General features: G+C 48.6%; 1 protein-coding gene across 14 annotated transcripts in view; it reads right to left on the reverse strand.

Annotated features, from left to right (window-relative positions):
• LOC119448894 (beta-1,4-N-acetylgalactosaminyltransferase bre-4) overlaps positions 1–15,279 on the reverse strand; it is a 174,617-nt gene that overhangs the window by 91,410 nt on the left and 67,928 nt on the right. Inside the window, exon 2 of one of the 14 annotated variants that reach the window (XM_049666075.1) lies at positions 8,077–8,158. The exons of 12 other annotated variants lie outside the window; for them this stretch is intronic. The gene's annotated coding sequence lies outside the window, so the exon portion shown is untranslated. Of the gene's footprint in view, positions 1–4,592; positions 4,822–8,076; positions 8,159–15,279 lie in introns of those variants that run through there. One more of the 14 variants, XM_049666074.1, reaches the window with a different exon arrangement.

Genomic DNA, 15,279 nt, shown 5'->3' on the forward strand with positions numbered 1-15,279 from the left:
GTCCAGGGAAACCATTGGCCAACCACAAATGGCGGCATCAAATGTAAGCTGGGCACAAGTTGCAGATCCCACTGCGCAACATCAGACCAATCACAAATCGGTAGCGGATCAGAAACTCATAGAAGAAAATCGATCACTAAAAGCCAGTCTGGCAGAATTGAAGAAAGAGATGGCTGCCCTTAAGCAAACAATACACGACCTCGCAAACAAAACAAAAGAAGCGTCTACAACACAGGTTATTAAACCCATACCAACACCAGAAGAGCCCATGGGCAAGCAGCTGGAAACAATCGCACATCAAGTACAGATAATGTTCGCAGAATTGCATGCTCTTAAGAGACACGTAGACGACTCGCTAAGTTCCATCAAAGTAACCACACGAAAACGCATTAATGATAGCCCAGGAGCTCCTAGCCGTCGCCCTAAAGTGATAGAGACGACGGATAGCGATAGTACCATTCATGGCTAACACGACACATAGAAACACTGAAAACCTTGAGGTATGGCAGTGGAATTGCCGTACGTTACGTAACAAACATGCTGCCCTTGCACAATATATACAGTCAGCGCCAGTCCTACCCGACATTATATGCCTACAAGAAATCGGGCAAATCACACAAAAACTAAAGGGATACGAGACATATTCCAATCCTGATTATCCTAGGGTCGCCACCTTTGCGAGAAAAGACCTGGCCCTCAGCGTCACGTATATGCCACAGCACGACACACAGCATCAAAGACGGTAATCGTAAATATATACAGTGCTCCTAGAGAGCGAGCACCATGCTTCGATACCCTAATAATTTATGCAATATCAGACATGGAGCGAAAAGACAAGCTGCTAGTGGTTGGTGACTTCAATGCACCACACTCCGCCTGGGGTTACAACAAAGACTCAGTGAAGGGAAAATCACTAGTCGAGACAACAGATCGATACGGGCTAGAACTCATCACAATACCGGGTTGTTACACACGTTTAGGCAACAGTGTAGCGGCGGATACAACCCCAGATCTAGCTTTCTCGAGCCATCCAGGGGAGACCCGGTGGACAAATTTCGAGGAAAATTTGGGTAGTGACCATAACATTATCTCGATAGGTCTCAATTCCCCAAAAATCCGTCGCTCCCTAGGGAGGGCTTGCATTACAGACTGGACTGTATATCGAGATAAACAAGAGCAGCTCATATTCACAGAAGATATTGAAACCTGGGTGGAACAAATACGCGAAACGCACGGAAGATCAACGAGGGAGATCGCTACAACATCGGATATAACAGCGGTAGACAGCCGCCTCATACATTTATGGGAAGCACGCAGAAGCCTGACGAGACGATGGAAAAGACAAAGATTGAATAGAAAGCTTAAAATACGCATAGCACAACTAACACAGGAGGCTAATGCTTATGCACAAACACTAGAAAACAATAATTGGCACCAATTCTGTGAATCTCTACATGGAACCCTACACACAAAAAAGACATGGGCCATTTTGAGAAGCATGATAGATCCTGCAAATACAAAAACAGCGACGAACCGAGCTCTTCGATTACTTGAATGCGAATTTCGAGACGCTGACACACAGCTCCTAGACACCCTAGAAGACATATATATAGGAGCAAAATCCACGCAAAATGATGATACTCCCACATATTCAGGAAGGAGCAATGAGGAGCTAGATGCCTCTATATCGGTGGCAGAGGTTTTCGCGGCAGCGCAAACTTTGAAGAAAAATACGGCGCCTGGACCGGACAAAATAACAAACGCCATGATTCGCAATCTTAGCCTCAATGCTTTGACAGGGCTAACAGATCTCTTTAACAAACATGTATGGACTGAAGGAGGTCAAATCCCACAGGCATGGAGGCATGCAGAGATAATTCTAATACCGAAACCAGGGAAACCGAGGGACATAAAAAATCTCCGACCCATATCCCTTACCTCATGTCTGGGTAAGCTTTTTGAAAAGGTTATACAGATGAGACTCACTAGGTACATAGAAAACAGCAACCTTTTCCCGGAAACTATGTTCGGCTTTAGACAGCATATGTCGGTACAGAACGTGTTTCTCCTGCTCAAAGAAGAAATATTAAACCCAGAGAGAGGAAATGCAGACAGATTCATAGTGGCATTAGATATCAAAAAAGCTTTCGATACCATCTCGCACGAGAGCATTTTAACGGAACTATCGAACATGCACTGCGGACAGCGGACTTATGAATACATAAAATCCTTTCTAGACGAACGCACAGCCACGATAGGGCTAGGGTCCACCCGCTCACGCGTTCTACAGACCCCCAAAAGAGGAACGCCGCAAGGTTCAATTCTTTCGCCGCTTCTCTTTAATATAGGGTTGAAAGGGCGAGCAGTGAAACTACAACGGATCCCAAACTTAGGACATGCGATTTACGCGGACGACGTAACTCTCTGGACCGCAAAGGGATCTTTAGGGGAACGTCAGGAAACCCTCCAGAAGGCAATTAGCATTGTAGAGGAACATGTGGCAAAAGGTGGTATGAGTTGCGCCCCGGAGAAGTCCGAACTAATCCGAGTAAGAGCGCCTTATACACGAAAGGACGATAGACTTCCGATAAAGCTTGCTCTTGGAGGTCAAACAATAAAGGAGGTATCTAAAGCTCGTATACTCGGACTATGGATACAGGAAAATGGAGCAGTAGGGCACACGATCGCAAATCTCCGGAAAACCGTTAACAGTGTGTCTAGGATGATAAACAGAGTAGCAAGAAACAGAAAAGGCTTCAAGGAAGAAGAGACGATAAGGCTCGTGCAGGCATTTATCATAAGCCGTGTAACCTTCGGCCTTCCTTTCCAAAAAGTATCAAACTCAGAGGAAACTAAAATAAACGCCCTGATACGCACAGCTTATAAGGCGGCGCTTGGTCTACCGATCAGCACTAGCACGACCTTTTTTGAAGCAATGGGTATTAGCAACACTTTTGAGGAACTCGTGGCTGCAACACTGATCGCACAACGAGAAAGGCTCAATGCCACGGAGCAAGGTCGAACACTTCTCCGTCGATTAGGTTATCCACTCAGACCGGCACATTGCAACGACCAAACAGAACTCCTCCCACCGGACATACGAGCTAAGATCTCGGTGTCCCCAATCCCTAAAAACATGAGCGAGAAATACCACAGACAACGGCGCCTTGCACGGGCCAGGACACTCGAACGCAGGTTTGGTAGAAATCCGGAGGTTTATTACACGGACGCGTGTAAACAAGATAGCAAAACTTTCACTGTGGTAGCCACAAACGCTCAAACTACTATTTCCGCGACAGTCAGGACAGAGTCAGTGGCCACAGCAGAGGCTACCGCGGTGGCTCTGGCTATACGTGACGCTGAAAATAGAGCACGTTCTGCTTTAATACTAACCGACTCGCAGTCGGCATGTCGCCTTTTCATGACAGGCACCCTGCCCAAACTCGCAATGAAAATCCTAGGACGAAATCTCACGGAACACCACGCTATTACGTGGTGTCCAGGCGCACGCCGGAGTGACGGGTAACGAGAGGGCGGACCGCCTCGCTCGAGAATATAGCATCCGAGCGACGGAACGCACTCTCGTAGAATCTCCGATCACAATAAAAGATATCTTGGAGGCACAGAGACGAGGAAGGCAACGGTATAGCTTTCCAGACCCATCCTTGGACTCAGCGCAAATGCGGGACTGGCGCCGACTACAAACCCGTACATACCCACACCTAATCCTACTACACCACATACACCCCACCCGGTACCCCAACACTTGCCCTTGGTGCGGGGGGCGGCCATCTCTTGACCATATCACATGGTCGTGCCAGAATCGGCCACAAGAAATCCAATCACCCCTTTTGGGGCAAAACTGCAAAAGTAGGCAGTGGGAGGTGTGGCTAGCCAGCACGGTGCGGGAGGACCAACTGGCCCTTCTCGACCAAGCCCGGCGTGCCGCTATCGCCAGTGGGGCCCTGGACTGAGGGACCCACCCACTGGACCTGGATTTAATTCTTTTTTTTAATAAAAGTTATACTACTACTACGGATGCCCCTTTCACATTTCGGCTGCTGGAATCCCCGCGAAGGATCTTCCGATCACATTGCGCAGTTCTGCTCTTATCGCGATGACAAAAGCTCCCTGCCTCCTTCAATGACATGTGGAACAGCGTTGATAGACCAGATCTGTGCAAAGGGTGTCGCTAGTTAAGCCTCGGATGTTAAATCCGTCGTGGCGAAGGTAATGAAAAATTAGTACAGAACAGGCTACCTTTGCTCGCGGAACAGGAAAGGAAGCTTGCAATATGCATGACTAGTTTTAAACAACGGCTATACGCTCGGACAGTGTATTACATCCCATACGTTGTAGGCTTAAGGGGCTACAACCAGCGCGGCACTTCGGCACGAAGCGCTCCGAGGTAGTCGCACACCTGTTCGACAACCGCAGCACGGTTCAAGCTTGTAGAAACCACAACTACGCGAACACTTGGAAAGCATTTATGCTTTCAACTAACACTTCGAGCATGCCAATTTGCTATAGTTTACATCACTGAGGGTTTCCTCGAAGAGAGTACGCAATGTAAAGAAAGGCTTCCGACTTACCAGCAGGGTACGAGTGAGCACGGTATCTGCCACGACAGAAGTGTGGTTGGCTAACGACGTGTGGGAAAGCAGAAGGCGATAGCGGAGGACTTCCGCTCCAACCGCGTGCTCGCCACCAAAGAGACTTGGCGATGGATTTAACATTACACATTTAACATTAGCATTACACAATCACATTTAACGTTACAGATAAAGTGGTTTGACGGCGCTAGCTGAAAGCTTTCATCGATTTTAATGCACGCGACTGCATGCTTTACTGATCTCTATAATCAACCAACAGCAATGCAAGGATATTATAGGCATTGTCTTGACGTTTCATACGCATCGTCTTCAATGTCGCGTTAATCACATTCGTCTTGACAGCGCTGGTACCAAGGGGAGACGCATTCCTCGCATTTCCTATCCCACTAGCTGTTCAGCATTGTTTTGGCTGCTCTCCTAAACACAGCTGCTAATGGCCGCGTGCTGCTCATATTGTCAAACTGTTCAGACTACATGGCATTTAGGGTCTCGGGATACAGTCACAAGCGTCTGTGACGTAGTGTCGACTGAGGAGTTTTTTAAATTCAGCTCATTTTTACACACTTGGTCTGTCAACAGCAGCGTCATCTTTGGTATTTTTCCCTGGGTTAATACGGAATGCTACGAGGCTGTTGCTGAACGTGGCAAGTCATGGGATCTGCCGTGCTTCCGGTTATAGTTTCCTGGGTATAATTCTGGGTAGCAGACTATTATTGTGACAAGCTCGGGACAAAGCATAAGACACACCATTTGTATGTCTTCACGCACTTTAGTGCATCGTCGGCTTATTCTTCGGCAAGAACAAAAGTTCTATGCCCAATTTGCATACCACTCTAGTAGCCACGCGTAAAAGTAACCGAATGCCGTTGGCGTGTCCACCAAGGACCCATCATGAACACCTAGAGAATATATATTGCAAAGATCATCACGTGTCTTGGAGCGCTCCTCAGGCAGCCTCAAAGGATTTTACGTGCCAAAACCACGATTTGATTGTGAGGTACGCTGTACTGGGGACTCCGGATTCATTTTGACCACCGGGGCATATTTGACGTGGCTCCAGCGCACGGGACACGGGCGTGTTTGCAAGTCACTCCCTGCCAAAGCCCTTTTCAAAAGGCCAAGCAGTCGGGGGCCTCGATAATGCTTCCTAGCTGCACTAAATCCACTAGACGTTCTCGGCCTCAAATGTACGGAATGAAGGCACTAAACTGCTCTTGTTGAAGACGTCATTTGTGATCTAAAATATTGCAAGGTTGCATTTCACCCAGCTGACAGCATTCTCCGAGATCCACGGTTTTGTGCTTGAGTACTTGTGTCCGTACAAACGGGAGGATTGGATGGCATTCAGTATCTCCCGGACAAATGGCGAGAGTTGGCAGGCACGACATTCCGTGCGTTAGCTATGCATCTAATCGCAAGGACGTGACATATTTGTTCACGTCCCGCTGTATATCAGACAACGTTCATGATCGCGTTTCTTTTTCTTTTTTTTTTCGACTCACTATGTTATTATTCACATGTCACTGCAATATGTCCCCCTATGTAATACCCTCTTTGATGGCCTTTAGGGGTATTTTGAATAAACAAATAAAATAAATAAATTTCAATTAACAGGACCATAGGACACAGTGCAATGGGGTGTCAAAATCCATACAGTACACAAGCAGAATAAGCAATAAAAAATGAAGTACAATACATGGTAAATAAAACTTGAGAAGATACTCGCATTACCGAAAAGAAGACCAAGCAATGCGGAAATAACAAGAAAAAGTATGCAGCACAGATTAAAACATGATAAACAAAAAAAAAAAACACATGGCGCACGGATCAGTGCACCGTCCATCATAGCGTGATATAGCTCGAGTAAGGCAGACAAAACATAGCAAAACGGGGAAACGAAATGCGCAACAGGAAATCGGAAACAAAAAAAAAATCAGATCAATATATTGACTTGGACATGCTAAACGACGAGTTTGCAGTGAGTTTGTGATGGAATGTATCAGGATTAGACAGAGAAGCGGTGTTGTCTGACAGGTTGTTCCATGATTTGATGGCTCGTGGAAGTCCTAACAAGTATGAAAGCTGAAGTGTCGCCCTAGATCCATGTAAAGCTAAAATGCTTGTGCAATCTTTTGGACGTGTCGCATGGGACATCGAGGTGAAATGAACATGATCTTTTGGAGTGTAAATTCTTGTAAAATAATCTTAGCAGAGTGATGTCATGATCCGCCGTGGTTGCTCAGTCGCTATGGTGTTGGGCTGCTGAGCACGAGGTCGCGGGATTGAATCCCGGCCACGGCGGCCGCATTTTGATGGGGGGAAAATGTGAAGGCACCTGTGTACTTAAATTTAGGTGCACGTCAAAGAACCCCAGGTGGTCCAAATTTCTGGAGTCCCTCACTACGGCGTGCCTCATAATCAGATCGCGGTTTTGGCACGTAAAACCCCATAATTTAAAAAAGAGTGACGTCACGGCGGGTGTCTAAGATTGGAGAGAAAGATCAGTTTTAATCTGAGTCACACTTTAATGGTAGTTATAGTTTCTTGAGATGAATGGTGCAGATATATTTTGGATGGATTCTAATATGGTGACCACGTTGTTACGATAGGGAGAGCAAATGGAGGAAACAAACCCAAGTTGAGGGTGAACAGAAGTACGGTAAGGTAGGTTGCGAATATTAGCAGGGGAATTTCTGAGGTTACGGCGCAGGTACCCCAAAGACTTCGAGGCGACGGCGCATATGGATGTGGTATGAGAGCACCATGAAAGATCTGATGAATGGTTAGCACTGAGGTAATTGCAATGGGATACCTGAAACAGAATGGGATACCTGAAACAGTAAGTCGTCTTGAATACGGTATGTACAGTTTGATTGTTCCGTTTGCGGCTGAATTAAATGACTTTACATTACGACTCGTTAGGGGTCATTAACCATGTGTTGTACCAATTGTTAATAAGATAAAGATCTGATTAGAGTACCAGGGTGTCATTACCAGATTTAATAGGGCGGTCGATAATACTATAATCCGCAAAAATTCGCATACATGAAGAAATCTTATTAGGTAACTCAGTTATATAAATAAGAAATAATAATGAACCGAATACGCTGCCCTGCGGCACATCGGAGGTAACTGGGAAACTATAAGAGGACAGATTATTAACAAGTATGAACTGTTGGCGATGCTAAAGGAAATTACGAAGCCATGATAAAGTTAACGAGTATAGATCGAGTGATGATAATTTGGCATCATCAGCTACGTGGTCGAAGACTTTGGGGAAGTCAAGAAATATACAATCAGTTTTAAGTGTTATCGTTCCTTTCAGAATGCAAGTCAGTGGTGAATTTCATTAACTCTGTCTCGCCGGAATGACTTTTTCTAAGCCTATGTTGACTAGTGAACAAAAAGTTATTGTGCTCATTGCAGCAGATGCACGTAAGAGATACAAGACGGTAATTTTTACCTGAGGTTTTGTTTCCGGTTCGAAATATAGGTACATTAACTGTCTTCCAGTCAGAGGGCAGTATTCCAATTGTTAGGGATTGCTGAAAAATTTGAAATAACAATTGGCTAGTCAATGGAATGATATTTTTTAATATTTTAAAATGGAAGCCATCAATACTGGCTGGAGTAGTATGGAACCTTCAGGTTATTCACGAGACGCATAATGCGTTCTTGATGACATATGATGCCTGTTTGGAGTCGTTTGCCGCCATTTTACAGAATACGCGTCCGTGGCTGCAGCACCAACAACCGGTGTGTGCCACATAGTGCAGATTATCGCCTTGACATGCAGTTTGACCTTGATAAACATAATGCGGTGATGTATGCCTCCGCGCGCTAAAGTTTCCCTGGACCTGACGGGATCATTCACACGCCTTTTTCTCATCTCGAACTGACGAGTTACGCTTAGTGGTTTATGCAATTTACACTGGGAGTCTGCGCTGTTGCTACACACTGTAACAGGAGTCACCTTAAGATGGTTAGTCCTACAGGCCAGTCGCACTATACGTAACTGCTTATACGTAAAGTCACGGCGTAATACTGCTTCGTATCGAGGGGCTTATGAAAAAATGGAACCTAAGCCCGGTGACAATGGCATGTATTTGCTATAGACGCTCGTTACTATCTAGAGTTATTGACCTTGTTTCTATCAGTGAATATGTGAAGTAGCGCGTATGTTTCCCAACGGCTGTATTTTTAGGGGTTAAGGGGGCCCTGAACCACCCCTCGGGCTTGGTAAAATAACATAGTCTGCGGGTAGCATACGCTGCTGTGAACACCTCAGCCAAGTTTTGCTGTCGTACGCGGTGCGTGGAGCTCGCAAGCGGAACGCGAAGTCACATTTCCCTCAAACGCTCTCGTTTCAGCAAAAGCTATGATTCCCACTCTCTTCTGTGTGCTTTATTACGTAATAAAGCCCATTCCAATACGCGGCTGCTATTGGTCGCTGCGGTCGGCTACACCGCGGCCGCCGCGGGGTGCCGTCATGAGTCCACTGGCTGCGCGCTGTGGACGACCGCGTTTGGCTTACGTTTAGCGCGTCGTAGGCACCAAAAGCGGTATTCGTGGCGTCTACGTTAGCTCGTTGTGGGCAATCGCCTTTGGCTTACGTTTAGTGTGTCGTAGGCACCAAAATCGGAAGTCCTGGCGTCTACGTTAACATCCAAAATGAAATTTGAACTGCGTGCCATGCTGAGATTTCCGAGGCGGAGCGTTGTGGCCCCGCCCCACTCCGCCGTAGCCTTCGCAGTGCAAGGCATTGACGGAGAGCGGAGCACAACTGAGGTTGAAGTTGAAGTTGAAGCGAAGTTATTTCTTTGTTTGTCGTCTTTCACTGCCAATAACTCCGCTTCTGATGAATACATTGAAGAACTTTTTACGCAAAGTATTTCTGAAATAGCATATTTGCACTTAAAAAGTATTTCTACACTTCGATAAAAAGTGGTTCAGAGCCCCTTTAAAGAGTATTGAGGCAATGTCTTACATGAAGTTGCTTTGGAGACGTCTTCTATGGACCTCAACAAAGTTATTTCACTCACTCACTCACGCTTCAGAAGTACGGTATTGGAGGATGGCAAACCGGTGGATAGAGCCTTACGTGAGAAACAGGAGAACATTCTTGAGTACCCTGTGCGGCGATATATTATTCAACTATGTGTTACGTGGTGTTCCGCAAAACGGAGTTCTCAGCCAAAGGCTATTCAATCTTGCTAATATAGGCATGATTAGTGAGTCCTTATATAGATGTACGCCAATGATGTATGCAACTGGACGTCAGATGCGTCGCGAGCACCTAAACACGAGGCTCCGGCGCGCTATGCCTTCCGTGTCCCCTTATTTGCAACGTAAAGAGTCCTACTGGCCACACATAAGAAGTCATTTCTTTCGTTCAGTCGTAAAATGATTTATTGGTACAAAAAATGTCACAGTTTCGCCCTAAGGGCGAAGCAATGAATGCGATAGCAACACAGCAATGTCATGAGCGGCTTTGGTAGCAATATGAATTGTAGTAAACATGAGCTGATTAAGTAAGCAGGTGCGCTGCGGCGTAAGTAGACCGACATGAAGCGAGACTCGATGACCACGAGAAGGCACGTGTGAAACGGTGGTGTTGATGAGAAGCGCTTCACGTGGGCAGCGCGCGTGCGAAGGGACACACCTGTAGCGCTGCACTGTCGATCCGGGCAGCTTTACATGTGTAGCGTGCGTTGGAAAATGTGGCCCGACTATTACTAACTGAATGAACAAGCGTGCTGTGAGCGCGCACAAACAAACATGAATAGATCACACTGAATGACTGCAGACAACGACTGTCAAAACGCTGGCAGCAAGCCCATACGCTGCAGCGGGCGAAGGTACGTGCGGTCTATTGCTTCAACAGAAACTGAGCGGCAAATGCACAGTGCATAAAGGTCAGAGCCGTGTGGAGATAAGAGACGGTGCGGCGAGCGACGAGCGTGGTTGTTGGCAGAGTAGAAGTGCGCCCCCCCCACTCCCTCCGGCGCTGGCTTCGCGCTTCGTTGCTTGCGCGTGGGAGATTGAGTGCGTTCGCTCTCCGTGACAGCGCGCGTCCCCGCACCCTTCCGCTCGGGCATACGGCGCGCGGTGAAGATTTTATCTATACGGAACCTCACGGCGACGGCGACGACGACGGTGACGCCGACGGCAGAAATCCGGTTGAAGTGTCCATATAATTGCTATCGCAATAAAACCTGTTCATGTTACAGAAAAAGAAAGTAACCGATTACAATTACAATAGCTTCATTAACCTTCATTAGTATGTTACACCTACAGTAAATAGACAGATAACCTGGTTGTTCAGTGCGCCCTCTGCAGCTTCCCTTGTCGTTGACCTTCACTAACAATCGCGTTTCAAAATTTTCTTTAAACATGTTATTTCGTGTTTTGAAGATGTCAGCAGCGATGCTGAAAACTCCGGCCCTACATTTTACAGCTGGGCAATCACAGGGAGTATGTGAAAAATCCTCGTGCAACTGTACCAGCCCGCATTGTTAGCTATCGATGGTATATATGTAACGCAACGATTGTGGAGCCGTGGACAAACAATCACAGTACGAGCAAGGAGAGCGTTGATGACATTGTGACAGAGTTGCTTCTTCTCCGGACTTGAACTCACACCCTGACAGCTACTTCCGCATTGTAGCGTGCTGAGCTCCGAATAAGTCTGCACATAGCACATCTACATAGTTGTCTGTGCGTTACCAATGCCATCCGCACTTTCTTTGCAGTTCCTGCCCCTTCTTTCTACCCCTACGAAGAGTAGCAGGCCACAGACATAGTGCCGACCTTACTGCTTTTATCACATTAAAATGTTTCTGTCTCTTATATCGTGCTTATAGACTATCTGCAATACGCCAAGCGCATCTATATTATACGTGGATAGTCCATCTCACGCAACGACATTTGTTTCGAATATGCGCTGTCTTACAGTGAAAAACTGTTTATTATATAAGAAATAGGCCGACCGTGTTCATTCGTCATTTGTTTAATTTTCACCTCTTTATTCGAGAACGGGGGCTCGAAATGGAAAGTAACTGATCAGGTACACGTAGAATCACAAAAAAATTACACCATCTTCCCGTAGGGGAACCCTGAGTAGTATGCGAAGCAGCCATGGGGTCGACTCAAGGTAGTTTTATCAGCTGTATAAACTTGGACATGCAGCAGCACCAGCAACGCCCAGAACTGTTGTCGACGCCGTCGGCGTTTTGCCCGCGTTCGCACCGAACGCGTGCGACGTTGGTGACTGTTGCCGGCGCCTCTGGGGCGCCTACCGTCGCGCCTCTAACCTAAGCTGCTTCGCATTATCGCGCCGATGATAAGTGGTTCTTGAGGGAAAGGGAAAGGTTGGCGCTATCTTCTGCAGCCCTTGAGGGAGCACGACTCAGCGCATTATCGCGCTCGGAGTCACAGGTGTTGCCATTCGTTGCGCAATCCGGAGAGAAGCGTCGGAGAGGAAGCAGGAATGCCGAGAGGAGATGGAGAGAACGCCGCGATGAGCGGAGCGAGCGGACGCATCTCACCTCGGCTCCGTGTTTTTTTGAACTGCGAAGGCGGATTTTTGACCCGGCATGGCCTGATTCCACTCCAAAACGGTCAGTGAAGGTGTTCGACACCTGTTCGCACCATTTTCGGCAACTTCCTGTGGGTTTTCACGCCCCCGAAGAGACTTCTGTTCCCGAGCCGGGCGCGGCCACGCTAGGGCTACAACAGAGCTAGCGTTCCGGAGCAACGCCGAGGCGTCCGCCGGCGTTTCCAAGACCTCTCCAGCCTCCAAGGAACCGTCTAGCAGGATGGTATACTGTATCGAAGGCGAAGATATTTCACCGGAAGACTTCGCAAACGATCCCCGATGGAATAGAGCCATTATTGCCCGGAAAATGGCCTACCCAACTCTCCGCTCGGCGCTGACGGCGACCAGCTCCGACAAGCTCACTCAACAACCAGCCAACCTGACCACGCCGGCTCAGCACAAACAAGGCAAGCCATCTTCTCCTAAGCTTCGACGGCATGCTCCTCTACCTCAACTGCCCGCCACGGACCTCAAGATCATTTGTCGTCCGGGCGGTAGCCTCGATCTCCGACAGTGCAACGGCGGAATGCTACTACCACTCGTCTGTAACATGGTTCATGTCAACTACAACGAGGCGCGGCTGCACGATCGCCTCAGGATCAACCCGTATAACAATTCCTTCACAATCAGTACGCCAGCGGAGGATCGGGCACAACGCTACGTGCAAACGCAAGTCCTCAAAATCCACGACAAGCAATTCCCGGTCCGTGCTTACATCGCCGCGCCGGACGACGCCATCCGAGGCATAATCTACAATGCGATATACGATCAGTCGCAAGAAGAAATCTTTGAAGACCTCTCGGCTCTCAACCAAAGCAAGTCTTTCACCATTGCTGACGCTCGCCCACTCGGTCGAACCAAGTCTATCCTGGTTACCTTCGTCCAGACTAAGACCATTCCCAAACAGTTGAACTTTTACGGGGCTGTGTACGCCTGCCACCCCTTCAAAGCAAAGGTGGAGGCGTGCTACAACTGTTGGAAACCCGGCCACCGGGCGGACGTCTGCCCGCAGCCAGTCACCAACCGCTGCTATCGGTGCGGGGAGCCCCACCCGCCCACGGATCCTCCCACCTGTGAATCCAAGTGCATACTGTGTAACGGACTCCACTTCACCAGTTCAAAGGAGTGCAAAGTGCGCTTCGAACGAGCTGGAAACCCACGCTCTAACCCCCCGGCCACTGGCAAGACGGCCGCCCAGCAGGACAGCACACCACCTCCGAACTCCAGTCGGCGGTCATCCCGCAGCCCGTTCCGATCAAGTTCCAGGGAGCGCGCGGGTCCAGGACCGGTTCCAGATCCACTTCAAGAAAGGGCCGCCACAGGAGTCGGTCCTCCTCCTTTCCACCCCTCCCTGGTCAGAGAACCCAGCCCACCGAACAACAGGTGAGCTGGAAGCCGCGATCACCCTCGCTCGCTCGGGAAAACGCAGCGCTCAGAGCACAGCTCCATCAACAAAGCCTCGAGATCGCGGAGCTCAAACAACAGCTTCAAATCATTCTCAAAAAACTTCCCCCACAACAGCATGACTCCTCTGCATGCCCCATCCAAAACGCTAGCACACCTAAACAGACCCCCCTACCCTCTCCTTCCACCAACTCCTCGCGCACGGAGTCACCTGCTCACAACCCCCCCACGAAGCGTAAGGCACAAGCAGACGCTGACAATCCCACCCCTATGGACACCGAGCCGCTGACTGCCTTAACTGCAGCCATAGAAACCATGCAGGCTAGTCTCGCCTCACTGCAAAAGGACAACGTAGTCTGGATGACCAACATCGTCAACCGGTTGACAGCGCTCGAGCAGCGCCAGGGTGCACAAGAAGCCACCACGACTCAAATGCAGACCCAGGTTAATGGGCTTCTACCCCCAAAAATGACAGGATCGGCACCAGCCGAACACCCCTCCCCAGCCCAACATGGCTGCACACCGTAACGAGATACATGTGTGGCAGTGGAATTGTAGGAGTTTCCGTGCGAAACGAAACAACTTACAACTCCACCTACAAACCCTTGCGAATCCCAACACTCCCACCATCATTGCCTTACAAGAAACACAAATTAAGACGAAACTCTGTAACTACACCACGCATGAACCGGAAGGAAAGACGCCGCCACGGGTTGCCATACTGGTCCATCGTAACCTAACGGCTACGGACCACCCCCTCGAAGTGAACGAAATAGACATCCATCTTGTCGAGCTTCTCCCGAGTACTCGCAAGGGCGGCAGCCTATTCGTTCTCAATATATACAGCCCGCCCAAAGGCCCCGCAGCCCCTCTCCTAACAGCTCTTCGAAAGGCCCTTTCCATCAGCAGCAGACACCCCCTTATAGTGGTCGGTGACTTCAACGCCAACCACATGAGTTGGGGCTACAGGAAGAACTGCAGAAAGGGCACCGCGCTTTGGACATTCATTCAGAATGAGGGCCTATCCCTCATCAATGATCTAGACCACCCAACTAGAATAGGCAACAGTGCCCAACTTAACACCAGTCCCGACCTCACTTTCACTAAGAACATAGCACACAGTCGCTGGACCAACACATACAACTCCTTCGGGAGCGACCACTACGTCATAAATACAGAAATTCAGCTCAGCACACTGGCTCGATCTACTCGACGCCCGATAGAAATTGTAAACTGGGATAAATTCCGCCAGATTCGAACTTCAGCTCACGACACCATTGACGACCTTGACACATGGACTCAAAGCCTCTCCCAGGACGTGGCATTAGCTACCTCCGGAATCCCAGACACCACTGACACCGACATCGCAGACAGCCGCCTCCTTCACATGTGGGAGGCCCACGCCAGCCTTCAAAAACGATGGTTAGCCAACAAACATAATAGAACACTCAGACTACGCATCGCAACATTGGCTAAAGAGATTGAAGCCCATGCGGGGCAGCTGGCCCGCCAGCAATGGGGCCAGCTATGCGACCGCATGAACGACAATCTCGGCCTAAAGGACACATGGACATTTCTCCGCTGTCTACTGGACCCAGGTCACACCAAGACCAACCAGCGGAAAAATGTCAGCCGAATTCTGCAGAAACTCCCCCTACAAGATGA

This window comes from Dermacentor silvarum, chromosome 4 (assembly GCF_013339745.2).
Source record: "Dermacentor silvarum isolate Dsil-2018 chromosome 4, BIME_Dsil_1.4, whole genome shotgun sequence".
In the NCBI taxonomy this organism is placed as follows: Eukaryota; Metazoa; Arthropoda; class Arachnida; order Ixodida; family Ixodidae; genus Dermacentor; species Dermacentor silvarum.